The sequence below is a fragment of the Carcharodon carcharias genome, chromosome 3, assembly GCF_017639515.1.
Source record: "Carcharodon carcharias isolate sCarCar2 chromosome 3, sCarCar2.pri, whole genome shotgun sequence".
Lineage (NCBI taxonomy): Eukaryota > Metazoa > Chordata > Chondrichthyes > Lamniformes > Lamnidae > Carcharodon > Carcharodon carcharias.
In genome coordinates, this window is record NC_054469.1 from 190,919,340 (window position 1) to 190,935,235 (window position 15,896).

The window sequence follows — 15,896 nt, forward strand, 5'->3', positions numbered from 1 at the left end:
AGATGGGGAATTAGAGGGGGTGTGAGTAGAGAGGTTTGGGGATAGGGGTAGGGTGGTGGGGGGCTAGAGGAGGTGGGGTGGTGGGGTAGAGAGGGTGGGGAGGTTGAGGGGTAGAGGGGGTATAAAGGTCCTAACTATATACAAATTCTACCTAATATCTATATTCCTCCCAACTTTATCTCTATATTCTGTGATACCGGAAAATGGGAAGCAGGCATGTTCACTACCAGGCTGGCCCATACCAATTGCTGGTACATGCACTTAACCACACTGCAGGGACAAATTTCCAAGTAGAGGCTACACGGACTTGTTTCTATCTGTCAGTGCTTAAACAGGCCAATTTACTTGCTGTTAGCACACTTGAATATAGCCGATCACTAATTCAGCATCATTCCATATTGGCTCAACACCAATGATGTCAGCTGAACAGTTGCTGTTCACAACTGATATGGTTTCAATGCCTGCAGGCAGGTAAATATTCGCAATTGATTGGTTTCCGGTCAGTTCCTTCACTTGATCACTTTCAGATGTCAAATGATCACTTAAAAATCACTTCCAAATGCAGACTATCACATCCAAATGCAAGTTAACACCGTTGCGTGCAGAATTTTGTCAAAGTTTTCAGGTATGGTCTTGTCCACTCCAACAAGCTCCACAGAATTCAGGCCATGAACGTAAAAAAATTTCACCCATTTCCCTGGTCAGAATTTGACGCTCCCCCTGGAATTGGACTAGCAGACAGGATGGGGTCATAAATTCAGGGAGCATGATGAGGTAAACTGTGCCTGTCGCTATGGTAGGGAGGTATGAGGTGGCCTGCCCACCCTTGGCCTTATTGAGGCCCTTAAATGGCCACTTACGAACCTGCCTCTGTTGCCACTGATGTTTTACTACCAGTGGGCATTTCCCATGCCATCTCTCACATAAATTCGAGCCCCTATTTAAACAACTGCAGTAGGCTGTACGGAACCTTTGCAGCACAAAAAATGCACTCCTCGAGGGTGACACTATCTGGCGGGAGCACGTTACTAGCAATCTGGTGCACCCAGTCCCCATGATTTTCTATCCATTTGTTCATCCACCGGGTGCAATTTTGTGAAATTCTCTCCACTGAAGTGCTAACAAAACTTGTTTATTAAGTGGCTGGACAGGTTGAGATGTCACAAGTTGATGTATTTGGTCTAGCAATGTGAGGAAGCCCTGAAGGAACTTCCAATGTTGCTGCATGGACCAACATTAAATAAACCAAAACTTCTTCCAGATAATGGAAAGCACTGACATCAATATCCACGACTGACAATTTATAAGCACTCTACCTCTGTCAATGCTTTAGTAATGCTATAGGATGGCCAATTTGCTTCCTTCTGCCTCCAGCTGACCCATTCAGTCAAACAGCCTTTCTCCTCATCTCCAAGGCTGTTGTAGCTAATAAATTTAAGTTTTCAAAGAAAATGAACAAAACATGCTATTTCTTCAATGTCACTATGACAAGTGTCTGAGGAAATAAACCTTAACTCTGGGAAACGCTATGACAATCCTGGCAACCTTAACCAACTAAACAATAACAAAGCAAAATTCTACATTTTGCATCAAAACATTGCCTCCTGCAAGAAGCTAAATCTCCAAATCCAATTTAATGTCAAATTAACCTTTATTTTAAAATATAATCATATCTGAAAAATGTGGCTCTTTAATTTTCAGATTGTGCCTAACTCAGAATGTATGGTTTGAAACCACCAATGAAACCTTTTAAAAAAAGGGTATTTCATAGGGTTTGTCACCTGCTAATGTAACTCTTCATTTAAATTCCTCTTATTTCACTAAAAATAATTTTAAAACCGCAACAAATTATGGTTAATTCTTTTGCAAAACTCAACACTTACAATAACCTATCTCTGCAGTCCCATGCAGCATTACGTCTCAACTGTTAAAAACAGCAAAAGACATTCAGTTTGTAAAGGGTTAAAGTGTCTACTTAATAAGAACGGATCTGGCCAAAGGCCATCTGTTCCCCAGGAAGAGCCCTTCAAGAAGTCTCATTAAAGTCAGTCTGACTTTGTGAAATGTTAGCTTCTCTTCCATACCTGGCGTTTTGTAATTTATAATGTTAATGTTTTTTAGCTAAAAAAATACAAGTACAATTCCCCATTTACAATGTGATCATAAATACATGTGGAAAAACTAGAATGCACTTTGAGAACTGATTAATTATCCTTTATGAAACACAACTATGATTTGCTGCTTTTAAAGTTGACTTTGAGAACATTGGGAATCGCTATCAATTTTCCCCAAATATCCCATTTTCTCAAACTATCTTTGCAGTGAATTTCTGGAAGTGCACTTTATATGAAATTTATCCTTCCATCAGGGGAATGGAAAATTCAGGAAACTAAACTGAAGATTACAACTAAACGTGAATCAATATAATTTTTTGTAGGTCTAAAGCATAAGAAAGCTTTTACATTGAGACAGAACAAACTAGTCATTTTAGGAACTGCCTGCAATTGTGTATCATGCAATAAAATTATAGGCAGCTGTTCAGTTAAAACTGGCACAACAGAAAAGGTGGCTTTACCTTTTTTATCAACCCAAGTATAATCCTGTGGTGATTTTTTTTTTGTCTATCATTTTTTCACTTGATAAAAATAGTGTCCAAAGCCTGAGGGGCAGAATGAATAGAGAAATGTGGTATCAGCAGTTGGATTAGACTGTCAGCCTCAAACAGCCTCCAGAGCACTTCCCTGCGAGAGTGCAGATAAGAGGGAAAAGGTGAATGTGAACACTTGTCACAACAGATGGTGCCTTTGATTTGAAGTACGAAGAGAGAAAGGAAAAAAGCTTCAGCATCAGGCACTGCTGTATGGCTGGGCCCTGTCCTTGACCATTCTTGTGGTAGATCAACACTCCAGTTTAAACACAAGAGATGAGAACACTTTTCTAATGACTTTTAAACAGTAGACAGTGGAAACAGGATAGTGTCACATACTGCAAGGTTTTTCTTTATGTGTTCAACATTGAATAGTAGAAAGCAGAATGTTACAGTAAAAACATTTAATTAATTTCTTCTAAACTGGAATATCAGCTGGTATCTAGATTGTATTAAATTATATAAGCATTTGGTTATAGATTACTGTTTCCAGAATGATTCAGATATATTCACTACAACGCAGTACAACAGTAGATCAGTAGCTTAAATGTACCTTTATAAGATTTGAACTCAATGCTGTAAATTGCTGGGAGCTACAAAGTATTAGCACTGTTATGTAATGTTTATGTCTAGATTTCTTACTCTGCTTTCTGTATTACCCTTAGTTTAATATCATTTTGGATTTAGCAATTACATTCAATCTGGAGTCTCAACCTTTATAAAGTGGGAACAGTGAAAAATAAACTAAATTTAAGCATCAATATCTGAAAGAATATTAAATGTAACTTCATAGTATTTTTACACTATGGAATGAAAATGAGAATAACTCAGTACTGCCATTTTGCACTTGTCTTTCCTGTAAAGCCCCTTTGATTGGGATTTCAAAATTATTTTCTCTGAAGTGTCAGCCAACAGCCAACCCAATGAATATTCATTACATTACATCTCATTATGTGGTGTGACTTTACATTATGGATAAATGACAAGGAGATAAATATATATATTTTTTTTACAGAACACTACAATACTTTGTTTAATAAATAGTGATGCTTTCCAGTGAGTTTGCTGCTGTCTTCCATTGTTTAAATTATTCTATTCATAATCTTACATTTTTACAGATTGCATAAATTTACAATTACTACTTCTTTTGCTCAATTTGATAGTTTTTCCTTAAGTTCACAGGCAAAACAGGTGTTGGATGTTCAGCAACAGTCTTACCACGAGTTTTATCGAAAATCAGCTTTGGCTCTATTCTGAACAAAAACACGATTGAATACTGAATCAATGCTTTACTTTGATTGTATTTCTTTTGTCACCACCAATAATTAACAAAAATATTTCCCACTATTATTTGATTGGGAATACTGCTCAACATTTTGAAAAATCCAAGTCTTCTTCCTGGGAACTGGGCTTAGTTGTACATTTCCAGTAAAAATATGACCATTGCCCCGAAATTCACATTGTCATCTTTAAAGACTAAAAGCAGAGACATACTTTAAAGTATTACTGCCACGTGTTTAACACACAAACTGACAAGGTCCTTTGGTGCTATTGGCAATTTTAATGTAAATACTACAGTTCATCTATTTTGTGTATTGAATTAAAGCCCCCAAATAACTCATATATGCAGAATGACTAAAATAAGGATTAAACATTTTTGGGGGGTAGGCCTGACACTAAAATAAGCCAAGCTGCCAGTTCTACATTTGGCATGAGCAGTTGCTGTATGTGCTATAAATCACATTTGACGGATGGTTTAATATTCCCTAAACTATTAGACTAATGACTAGTCGTATTTACTCTGCTAAATATGAACCTTTTGCAATTTATACAACTACAGAGTATCATTAGTATTCACAATGATACAACCTCAAAGGAATTTCAGGATAAGAAGGCAATTGACAATTTCTGAAAACTAAGAAAAGCGGCAATAACTACAGAATTTACTTAAAGGGACAGTATATGATATTCTGACAATATGATAATATTCTATACTGGGACAAGCAACGGATGCCTATGTTAAAGAAATGAGGATTCAGAGGATAAATGTTGACCACATGTGCATCCCATAAGCTACCAACATGAAATGCAGAACCAAGTTCTGTAATTACCCAAGTTTTTATCAGCCACCATATGGATATTGTTGCTTGAGAGGGTGGAGCCTATTACACCAACAATGATCTATGGTCTCATTAATCTAAATTATGGTGAAAGGATAAGGAAGTTAGACTTGTTCTTACTGAAAAAAGAGAAAACTTTAAGTTACCTCATATAAACTATGACAGGGAATGATAACATTGCACCAGACAAATGGTTCACACTTATAAAGTATTCAAAAGCTGGAGGAGAAAAAATTAGGTAATTAGCATCAGCAGGAAACTCAGAACCAAGTACTTCACACAAGTAATCATTGGCACATGGATTATTTTACAAGGGAAGATCATTAATGTAAATAGCATAAATAGCTTCAAGAGACCACTTGAACCATTTGTCAGTTCTCCCAACTTAAAAATGATCTGGTAATTCAGTAAAGGGACATTCTCAAAGTACCATTGTCCCTATGTAGAATGTTATGTGGAAGATGATAGTGTAGCTTGAATCAGTTGACCTGTGCCAATAGTCACAGACCTTTAGTTTAGCAACACCTATCACCAGAAAGTCTCAGCAGTGCCACCAGGAGCAGTGCTGACAGTCCCCAACGCTGAGGAGCCAGGAACCTGGTCTTACAGGTCTGGGGCTTTAAGGGGGTGGGGGCCTGGATTGATGTAATGTGGGACAGAGGGGAAATGCGGATGCAGAGAGGAATAGCTTAGGTACGAGGTGTTCCTCCAATGGGAAAAAGGTGCCTGATCAGGAGGCACCCCACCCCTGCCCCCCTCCCCCCACCCCGGCCACGTTGCCACTGGGTGATACCTTAGACACTTGGAGCCAGCCTCCCCTGCTGCAGGTAAAATCCCAGCAGGAGGAAGCCCTTACTGACCATTTAAAGGGTCAATTGGCCGACTTGCAGACAGACTGCCCGACGCCTCCCCCACTGCAGGCAAAATATCTGTGGGAGCAAACAGGATGAGGCATGCAACAGGCATGGTGCAGCTGCCATGGCATCTAATTTTAAACACCACCTCCCCCCCCCCCTCGCCACTAATCCACTCCCAGGAGTAAAATTTCAGCCCACTTCTCATTTTTCTAAACTCGAAAGAGTCCAATTTACTGAGTCTTTTATCATAGAACAATCTTTTCATCCCAGGAACCGATCTAGTGAACCTTCACTGTATCACCTCCAATGCAAGCATTTCATATACTTGAAGACCAAAATTGCACACAGTATTCCAGGCATAGCCTCACCAAAGCCCTACACAATTGTAGCAAGACCTACTTATTCTTGTACTCCAATCTCCTTGCAATAAAGGCCAACATGCCATTTTCCTTTCTAATTGTTTGCTGAATCTGCTTGCTAACTTCCTGTGTTCCTTGCATGAGTACAGGTATTCAAAATAATCAGAGGTTTCACTAAGGTCAGGCATGAAAACTTTTTCAACTATTTGGTGATGAGTAACTATGGGGAATATATTTACCATTATCACTAAAAGAACAAAGGGGAAGATCGCCAGGCTTTTTTAATGTCAAGGGGTGTTAGGACACAGAAGGATAGAAATCACACTGAACCAAAGGCAGTAGGTGCTGAAAGCAGGGGGCAGAGGATTCAAACAAAATTGGTCCTTAGCCTTCATCTGACTAATTGGAACATGAACCACCAGCTCAGGTTGAGCCTCCGCTGGCAGCTCGCCTGATGGGAGGTGTCATTTTCAGGCCAACTGCCTTGACAATAACATCTTGCAGATAAGTGTTGGAATGGAGGGAATAGGTGGTGTTGGAGCAGGCCCGAGGGGTCAGTGCAATTGTGACACCTGCAGAGTCTGGGAAGCAGTCCTCTTTCTCCAGGTCCAACAGGGAGATCATTCTAAAAAGTATACACTTTGAATACTCACCTTCGGTTGGCAGCCCCTAAAGAATCCTGAGAGCAGCCCAAGACCTGCCCTGCTCAATGGTGGCTAATTTGCCAATGGAATCCTTTAGTAGGTGTTAGCGCCTTAATTTACATATTGAAGGCCCTGGATGCCTACAGAATGTGAATTTGACAATAATATGGATACCAAACAGATTGGGCACTTGCTGTCCCATTGCTAAATTAGTCTGCTTTACTCCTGTAAAATAAACACAAAGCTTACCAATTTTGACCCTAGAATTATCTATGAAAAATACAAGTGGAAACAGAATTCTTAATAGGTTTTAAAGGGAAGTGGATAAATATTTGAAAAAGAAAAAAATAAAAGATTATCCAGTAAGAGAGTTAACACCAATGTGGGAGGCCCAAGGGGTTCTTTTGATGCTATAAAATTCTGAGATTCCTCCATTGGTTAATGCTGATTTGGGTTCTCTTTTCCTCTTGTTCCTCTTCAGGTCACCCCATGTTCATAGAATCATAGAATCATATAGCACAAAAGGAGGAAATTCGGCCTATCATGCCTGTGCTGGTTCTTTGGTAGAGCCATCCAATTAATACCACTCTTCAGCACTTTCTCAATTGCACTGAAATTACTTCCTGTCAGTATTTATCCAATGCTCTTTTGAAAACTACTACTGAATCTTCTTCCACTACATTTTCAGGCAGTCCATTTCCAATCACAGCAACTCATTGTGTAAAATATGTTTCCTTATGTCAACTCTAGTTCTTTTGTCAGCTAGATGAAATCTGACCTCTGGTTACAGACACTTCTACCTTTGGAAGCAGTTTCTCCTTACCTACACTATGAGAAGATTCATGGCTTTGAACAACTCTTATCAAATCTCCTCCTAACCTTCTCTGCTGTAAGGACATCAACCCCAGCTTTTCCAATTTTTCCTATAACCAACATCTCTCATCCCTGCTAGCATTCTAGTAAATTTCTTCTGCACCCTCTGTAAAACCTTGATATCTTTTCTAAAGTGTACTGCTTAAAATTGACCAAAATACTGCACCCGAGGCTAACCAAGTATTTTATAAATGTTTAGCATAACTTCCTTGCTTTTGTACTCTATACCTCTATTAAATAGAGCCAAGGATCCCAAATGCATTTTAACAGCCTTCTCAACTTGTCCTGCCATCTTCAAAGATTTCTGTACCTACACCTCTCTCTGTTCCTGGACCATATTGCCTCTTTTCATTCTTCCTACCAAAATGAGTCACTTCACATTTCTGTATGTTAAATTTCACCTGCCATTTACCTGCCCATTTACAGTCTATCTGCATCTTCCTCAACTCTGTTATATCTTCATCATTGTTTACTATATTTCAGAGCATTGTTTCATCACAAATGTTGAAAGTTTGGGGATAGTAACCATAACTCTGTAAGATTTAAGGTATTATGGAAAAGGACAAAGATGGACCAGAAATTAAGATCCTGAATTGGGGGAAAGCCGATTTCAATATGATAAGGCAGGATCTTGCCAAAGTGAACTGGGAGCAGCTACTTGTAGGAAAATCTACATCAGATCAGCGGGAGTCATTCAAAAAGGAAATAATGAGAGTTCGGGGCCAACATGTTCCCGTAAAGGTGAAAGGTGGGACCAACAGGTCCAGGAAACCCTGAATATCAAGGGATATAGAGGATTGGATAAGGAAAAAAAGGCTTATGCCAGATACAAAGGGCTGAAAACAGCGGAAGCCCTAGCAGAGTATTGAAAGTGTAGGGGGCTACTTAAAAAAAGTAATTAGGAGTGGAGGGAGCATGAAAAAACACTGGCAGGCAAGAAAAAGGAAAATACCAAGGCATTTTATAAATATATTAAGGGCAAGAGGATAACCAGGGAAAGAGTAAGGCCCATTAGGAACCAAAGTGGCAATCTGTATGTGGAGCCAGAGGTCGTAGGTGAGGTTTTAAATGATTACTTTTCATCTGTGTTCACTATGGAGAAGGATGATGTAAGTGTAGAAATCAGGGAGGGGGACTGTGATATACTTCAACAAATTAGCATTGAAAGGGAGGAGGTATAAATGATTTTAGTGGGCTTAAAAGTGGACAAATCCCCAAGCCCAATGAGATGCATCTCAGGCTGCTGTGTGAGACAAGGGAGGAAATTGCAGGGGCTTAGACACTAATTTTCAAATCCTCTCTGGCCACAGGAGAGGTTCCAGAGGACTGGAGGACATCGAATGAGGTACCATTATTCAAGAAGGGTAGTAGGGATAAACCAGGTAATTACAGGCCAGTGAGTCTAACATCGGTGGTAGGAAAATTATTGGAAAAAATTCTGAAGGACAGGGTTAATCTGCACTTGGTGAGGCAGCTATTAATCAGAGATAGTCAGCATGGCTTTGTCAGGGGGATCATGTCTAACAAATTTGATTGAATTTTTCAAGGAGGTGGCTAGTTGTGTAGATAAGGGTAGTACAGTTGATGTAGTCTACATGGACTTCAGTAAGGCTTTTGACAAGGTCCCGCATGGGAGAATGGTCAAGAAGGTAAGAGCCCTTGGGATCCAGGGCAATTTGGCAAATTGGATCAAAAATTGACTTAGTGGCAGGAGGCAGAGGTCAATGGTCAAAGGTTGTTTTTGCAATTGGAAGCCCATGACGAGTGGTGTACTGCAGGGATTGGTGCTGGAACTCCTGCTATTTGTAGTGTACATTTACAATTTAGACGTAAATGTAGGAAGGATGATCAGGAATTTCACAGATGACATGAAAATTGGTGGTGTCATAAATAGTGAGGAGGAAATCCTTAGATTACAGGACAATATAGATGGGCTGGTAAGATGGGCAGAGCAGTGGTAAATGGAATATAATCCTGAGAAGTGTAAGGTGCTAGTTCCAGGGAGCAGAGTTGGACGGCGGAGTTCCAGAGCGGTGAGTATAAAAACCTTACCTCGGGGATTCACGGCCTAGTTCCAGGGAGCAGAGTCGGACGGCAGACCTCAGGTCCGAAAAAAAAATTAAAAGTGGCATCTTAGTAAATCTGTGACCTGATTGGCTGGTAGGGAATCTACACTGAATGTGAAACTAACATTGTTAAACTATTAAACCAAATAAATTAATCACTTAATTAGTAACTAGAGGGTATCTACACCAGAAGCAGGGGATTACTGTTCTTAGAATTTAGCACTTATAGTAGAAATCTAGCCCTAGGGAAGGTATAGTTAATAAGGAGTCAATAAGCAGTTATTAGATTTAAATTAATTTATTAAATAGTTCTAGAAACGGGTGTTGCTGGGGTGAAGTGCTTCACCTGTGGGATGTGGGAAATCTGTGACGCTTCAAGTGTCCCAGACAACTACATCTGCAGGAAGTGTACCCAATTGCAGCTCCTCACAGACCACATGGATCGGTTGGAGCAGCAGTTGGATGCACTTAGAAGCACTCAGGTGGCGGAAAGCATCATAGACAGCAGTTTTGCAGGCATGGTCACACCCAAGGTAAAGACAGATAGATGGGTAACCGCTAGAAGGGGCAGGCAATCAATGCAGAAATCCCCTGTGGCTGTCGCCCTCTCTAACACGTATACCGTTTCGGATACTGTTGGGGGGGATGGCCTTTCAGGGGAAAACAACAGCAGTAGCCAGAGCAGTGGCACCACGGCTGGCTCTGTTGTTCAGCAAGGGGGGTCAAAGCACAGAAGAGCAATTGTCATAGGGGACTCTATAGTCAAGGGCTCAGATAGGCGCTTCTGTGGTCGTGAAAGAGACACCAGGATGGTATGTTGCCTCCCAGGTGCCCAGGTCCAGGATGTCCCTGATCAGATTTGGGACATTCTGAAGAGGGAGGGAGAACAGCCAGAAGTCATGGTACACATTGGTACTAACGACAAAGGCAGGAAGAGTGACGAGGTCCTGCAGCTGGAGTTCAGGGAGTTAGGCAGAAAGTTAAAAAACAGGACCTCTAGGGTTGTAATCTCAGGATTACTCCCTGTGCCACGTGTCAGTGAGGCTAGAAATAGGAAGATAGTGCAGCTAAACACGAGGCTGAAGGGAGGGAGGGTTTCCGATATCTGGATCATTGGGATCTCTTCGGGGGCAGGTGGGACCTTTACAAGAAGGACGCGTTGCATCTAAACTGGAGGGGCACCAATATCCTGGCTGCGAGGTTTGCTAGTGACACTCAGGAGGTTCTAAATTAGTATGGCAGGGGGGTGGGAACCAGAGCAATAGGTCAGCAGGTGAAATAAATGACTGGGAACCAGTGAATATGGCCAGTAGGACTAAGAGGAAGAGCAGTCAGGGAGAAATTACTGAACACAGTGGGGCTGGGGGTCTGAAATGCATTTGTTTCAATGCGAGAAGTATAACAGGCAAGGCAGATGAGCTTAGAGCTTGGATTAGTACTTGGGACTATGATGTTATTGCTATTACAGAGAATTGGTTGACGGATGGACAGGATTGGCAGATAAATGTTCCAGGATTTGGATGTTTCAGGCAGGATAGAGAGGGATGTAGAAGAGGTGGGGGAGTTGCACTGCTGGTTAAGGAGAATATCACAGCTGTTCAACAGGAGGACACCTCGGAGGGCTCATGCAGCGAGGCAATATGGATAGAGCTCCGGAATAGGAAGGATGCAGTCATAATATTGGGGTTTACTATAGGCCTCCCAATTGCCGGTGGGAGATTGAGGAACAGTTATGTAGGCAGATTTTGGAAAGATGTAGAAGCAATAGGGTTGTTGTGGTGGGTGATTTTAACTTTCCCTATATTGATTGGGAATCACTTAGCCCTAGAGGTTTGGATGGTGCAGAATTTGTTAGGTGCATCAAGGAGGGCTTCCTGAGACAATATGTAGATAGTCCAACTAGGGAAGGGGCAATACTGGACCTGGTATTAGAGAATGAACCCAGCCAGGTGGTCGAAGTTTCAGCAGGGGATCATTTCGGAAAAAGTAACCATAATTCAGTAAGTTTCAAGGTACTGGTGGATAAGGGTAACAGGAGACCTCAGGTTAAGATGCTTAATTGGGGGAAGGCTAATTATAACAATATTAGGCAGGAACTGAGAAATCTAGACTGGAGGCGGTTGTTTGAGGGCAAATCAACAACTGACATATGGGGGGCTTTCAAACATCAGTTGATAAGAATTCAGGACCGGCATGTTCCTGCTAGGATGAAGGATAAGTATGGCAAGTTTCAGGAACCTTGGATAACGAAGGATACTGTGAGATTAGTCAAAAAGAAAAGGGAAGCATTCATAAGGGCTAGAAGGCTGGGAACAGATGAAGCCCGTGGAGAATATTAAGTAAGTAGGAAGAAACTTAAGCAAGGAGTCAGGAGGGCTAAAAGAGGTCATGAAAAGTCATTGGCAACCAGGATTAAGAAAAATCCTAAAGCCTTTTATACATAAGTAAAAAGCAAGAGGGTAGCCAGGGAAAGGGTAGGCCCACTCAGGGACAGAGGTGTGGAGCCAGAAGAAATGGGAGAGATACTAAATGAGTACTTCTCATCAGTATCCACCAAAGAGAAGGACTTAGCGGTCGATTTGTCTAAGAAAGAGTGTATAGATAGCCTGGATCATGTTGAGATCAAAAAAGAGGAGGTGTTAGGCGTCTTGAAGAATATTAAGGTGGATAAGTCCCCAGGGCCAGATGGGATCTACCCCAGAGTACTGAGGGAGGCAAGGGAGGAGATGGCTGGGGCTTTGACAGAAATCTTTGTATCCTCACTGGCTACAGCTAAGGTCCCAGAGGACTGGAGAATGGCCAATGTTGTTCCATTGTTTAAGAAGGGTAGCAGGGATAATCCAGGAAATTACAGGCTGGGAGCCTTATGTCAGTAGTAGGGAAATTATTGGAGAAGATTCTTCATGACAAGATTTACTACCATTTGGAAGCAAATGGGTGTATTAGTGAGAGGCAGCATGGCTTTGTGAAGGGGAGGTCGTGTCTCACTAACTTGATCAAGGTTTTCCGAGGAAGTGACAAAGATGATCGACTATGGAAAGGCAGTGGATGCTATATATATGGATTTCGGTAAGGCCTTTGGCAAGGTCCCTCATGGCAGACTGGTACAGAAGGTAAAGTCACGCGGGATCAGAGGTGAGCTGGGAAGATGGATACAGAATTGGCTTGGTCATAGAAGACAGGGGGTAGCATTGGAAGGGTGCTTTTCTGAATGGAGAGCTGTGACTAGTGGTGTTCCGCAGGGATCAGTGCTGGGATCTTTGCAGTTTGTAGTATATGTAAATGATTTGGAGGAAAATGTAACTGGGCTAATTAGTAAGTTTGCAGACAACACTAAGGTTGGGGGAGTTGCAGATAGTGAAGAGGATTGTCAAAGGATACAACAGGATATAGGTAGGTTGGAGACTTGGACGGAGAAATGGCAAATGGAGTTTAACATGGACAAATGCGAGGTAATGCATTTTGGAAGGTCTAATATAGTTAAGGAATTAAACAGTAAATGGCAGAACCCTTAAGTGCATCGATGGGCAGAAGGATGTGTGTACAGGTCCACAGGTCTCTGAAAGTGGCAATGCAGGTGGATAAGGTAGTCAGGAAGGCATATGGCATGCTTGCCTTCATCGGCAGGGGTATTGAGTATAAAAGCTGGGAAGTCATGCTGCAGCTGTATAGAACCGTGGGTAGGCCACACTTGGAATATTGCGTGCAATTCTGGTCACCACATTACCAGAAGGATATGGAGGCATTGGAGAAGGTGCAGAGGAGGTTTACCAGGATGCTGCCTGGTCTGGAGGTTATTAGCTATGAGGAGAGGTTGGAGAAACTCGGATTGTTCTTACTAGAGCGACGGAGATTGAGGGGCGACTTGATAGAACTTTACAAAATTATGAGCGGCAAGGACAGAGTAGATAGTCAGAAGCTTTTTCCCAGGGTGGAAGAGTCAATTACTAGGGGACATAGATTTAAGGTGAGAGGAGAAAACTTTAGAGGAGATGTGCGGGGCAAGTTTTTTATGCAGAGGGTAGTGATTGTCTGGAATTTGCTGCCAGAGGTGGTGGTGGAAGCAGGTACGATAGTGGTGTTTAAGAGGCAGCTTGACAAATACATGAATAGGATGGGAATAGAGAAATATGGACCCCGGAATTGCAAAATGTTTTAGTTTCACAGGCAATATGATCGGCGCAGACTTGAAGGGTCGAAGGGCCTGTTCCTGTGCTGTACTTTTCTCTTTGATGCATTTTGGGAGGACTAACATGGTAAGGGAATACGCAATGAATGGTAGGATCCTAGGAAGTACAGAGGATCAGAGGACTCTTGGTGTACATGTCCATAGATCCTTGAAGCCAGCAGCACGGGTAGATAAGGTAGTTAAGAAGGCATATGGGATATTTGCTTTTATTAGCCGAGGCATAGAACATAAGAGCAGGAAGGTTATGTTGGAGCTGTATAAAATGCTAGTTAGGCCACAGCTGGAGTATTGGGTGCAGTTCTGGTCGCCGCATTATAGGAAGGATGTGATTGCACTGGAGGGGGTACAGAGGAGATCCACCAGGATGTTGGCGGGGCTGAAGCATTTCATCTATGAAGAGAGACCAGGGTTGTTTCCCTTAGAGCAGAGAAGGCTGAGGGGGGGACCTGATAGAGGTATACAAAATTATGGGGGGCATAGATAGGAAGAAATTTTTCCCCTTAGCGGGGGTGTCAATAACCAGGGGGCATAGATTTAAGGTAAGGGGGAGAAGGTTTAGAGGGAATTTGAGGAAATTTTTTTTTCACCCAGAGGATGGTTGGGATCTGGAACATACTGCTTGAGAGGGTGATAGAGGCAGGGACCCTCACAACATTTAAGAAGTATTTAGATGAGCACTTGAAATGCGATAGCATGCAGGGCTACGAGCCAAGTGCTGGAAAATGAGATTAGAATAGATAAGTGCTTGATGGCCAGAATGGACACCATGGACGAATGGCCTGTTTGTGTGCTGTATAACTCTATGACTCTATGTTTCTAAATAATGCCCTACCCAAATCCAGGTCTTTAATGTATAATAAAGAAAGCATTGTTCCTAATATGAACCTCAAGGAAAACAACATTTTACTTCCCTCCAGCCTAAAAAAGCAACTGTTCAACACTTGTCTCTGCTTTCTGTCTCTTAGCCAATTTTGTATCCATGCTGACATTGTCCCTTTAATCCCATGAGCTTTAATTTTGCTAGCAAGTCTATTATGTGGTAATTTTCAACTGCCTTTTGAAGATACGTAAACGCAACATGACCCATCATGACCCAACTACCCTCATTCTAGTCAAAGTGATTTACATCTAAAACTCCACGCAACTTTCATTTATTAACGCATTTTCTTCCAATGCTAATTAATTTTAAACTGGGTTATTGTCTCCAAGTGTTTTCCTACCATTAACGTTAAATTCACTGACCTGTATTTATCCTCCATTTTGTTAAAACAGGGATGTGACATTTGCAATCCTCCATTCCTCTGGTATCTCCACCCCACACCAGCCCCCCACTCCATTCCAAGGAGGACTGGAAGATTGTGGTCAGAGCATCTGCAATTTCCACCCTTAATTCCCTCAGTAACTTAGGATGCATCCCATCTGAATTGGGTGACTTGTTTACTTTGAGCATTTCCAACCTTTTGGGCAGCACCTATTTCTATTTTACCTTATTCAATCTCATGGCTACCTCATCCTTTGTTGCTACTTTGGTAGCATCTCTTCTCTAGTGAGACAGATACAAAGAGCTCATTTAGCACTTCAGCCATGCTTTCTGCCTCCACAAAATAATCTCCTTTTTGGTGCCCAATCGAACTCATGGGCAGAATTTTTCCATCATTGGGCTGGGGCACGCCCGATCTGAACGGGAGTAAAATAGTGTGCGATGACATCAGGCGAGTCATCATACACTCTCGCAATATTTCGCTTGGCGGATGCACATAAGAAGGGGGCAGCATGCCTGCTGACAATTAAGAAGCCTTTTAAGGCCCTTAATCAATTAATTAAATGGAATTTTTCACTGCCGGTCCAGCATTTTGGTTGCGGGCGGGAAAATAGGCATTTTTTGCAAAACCTCATCCACAGGCAGGATAAGGTTTCAACCAGTGATTTTAAAAAAACTTTTAAAACTCATTTGCAACATGTTCCTTCTCATGTGACAGAGTCACATGAGACAACGTTTTCTTTATTTTTTAAACTTTATTTTTAATGTGGAAAATCTTCAGCTCCCTGAGGCAGCTCTGTGCCTTCAGAAAGCTGTGAGCGTATCCACGTGCATGTGCTGACTTCCACGCTCGCTCTACTCCCCCCGCCACCCAGGCAGC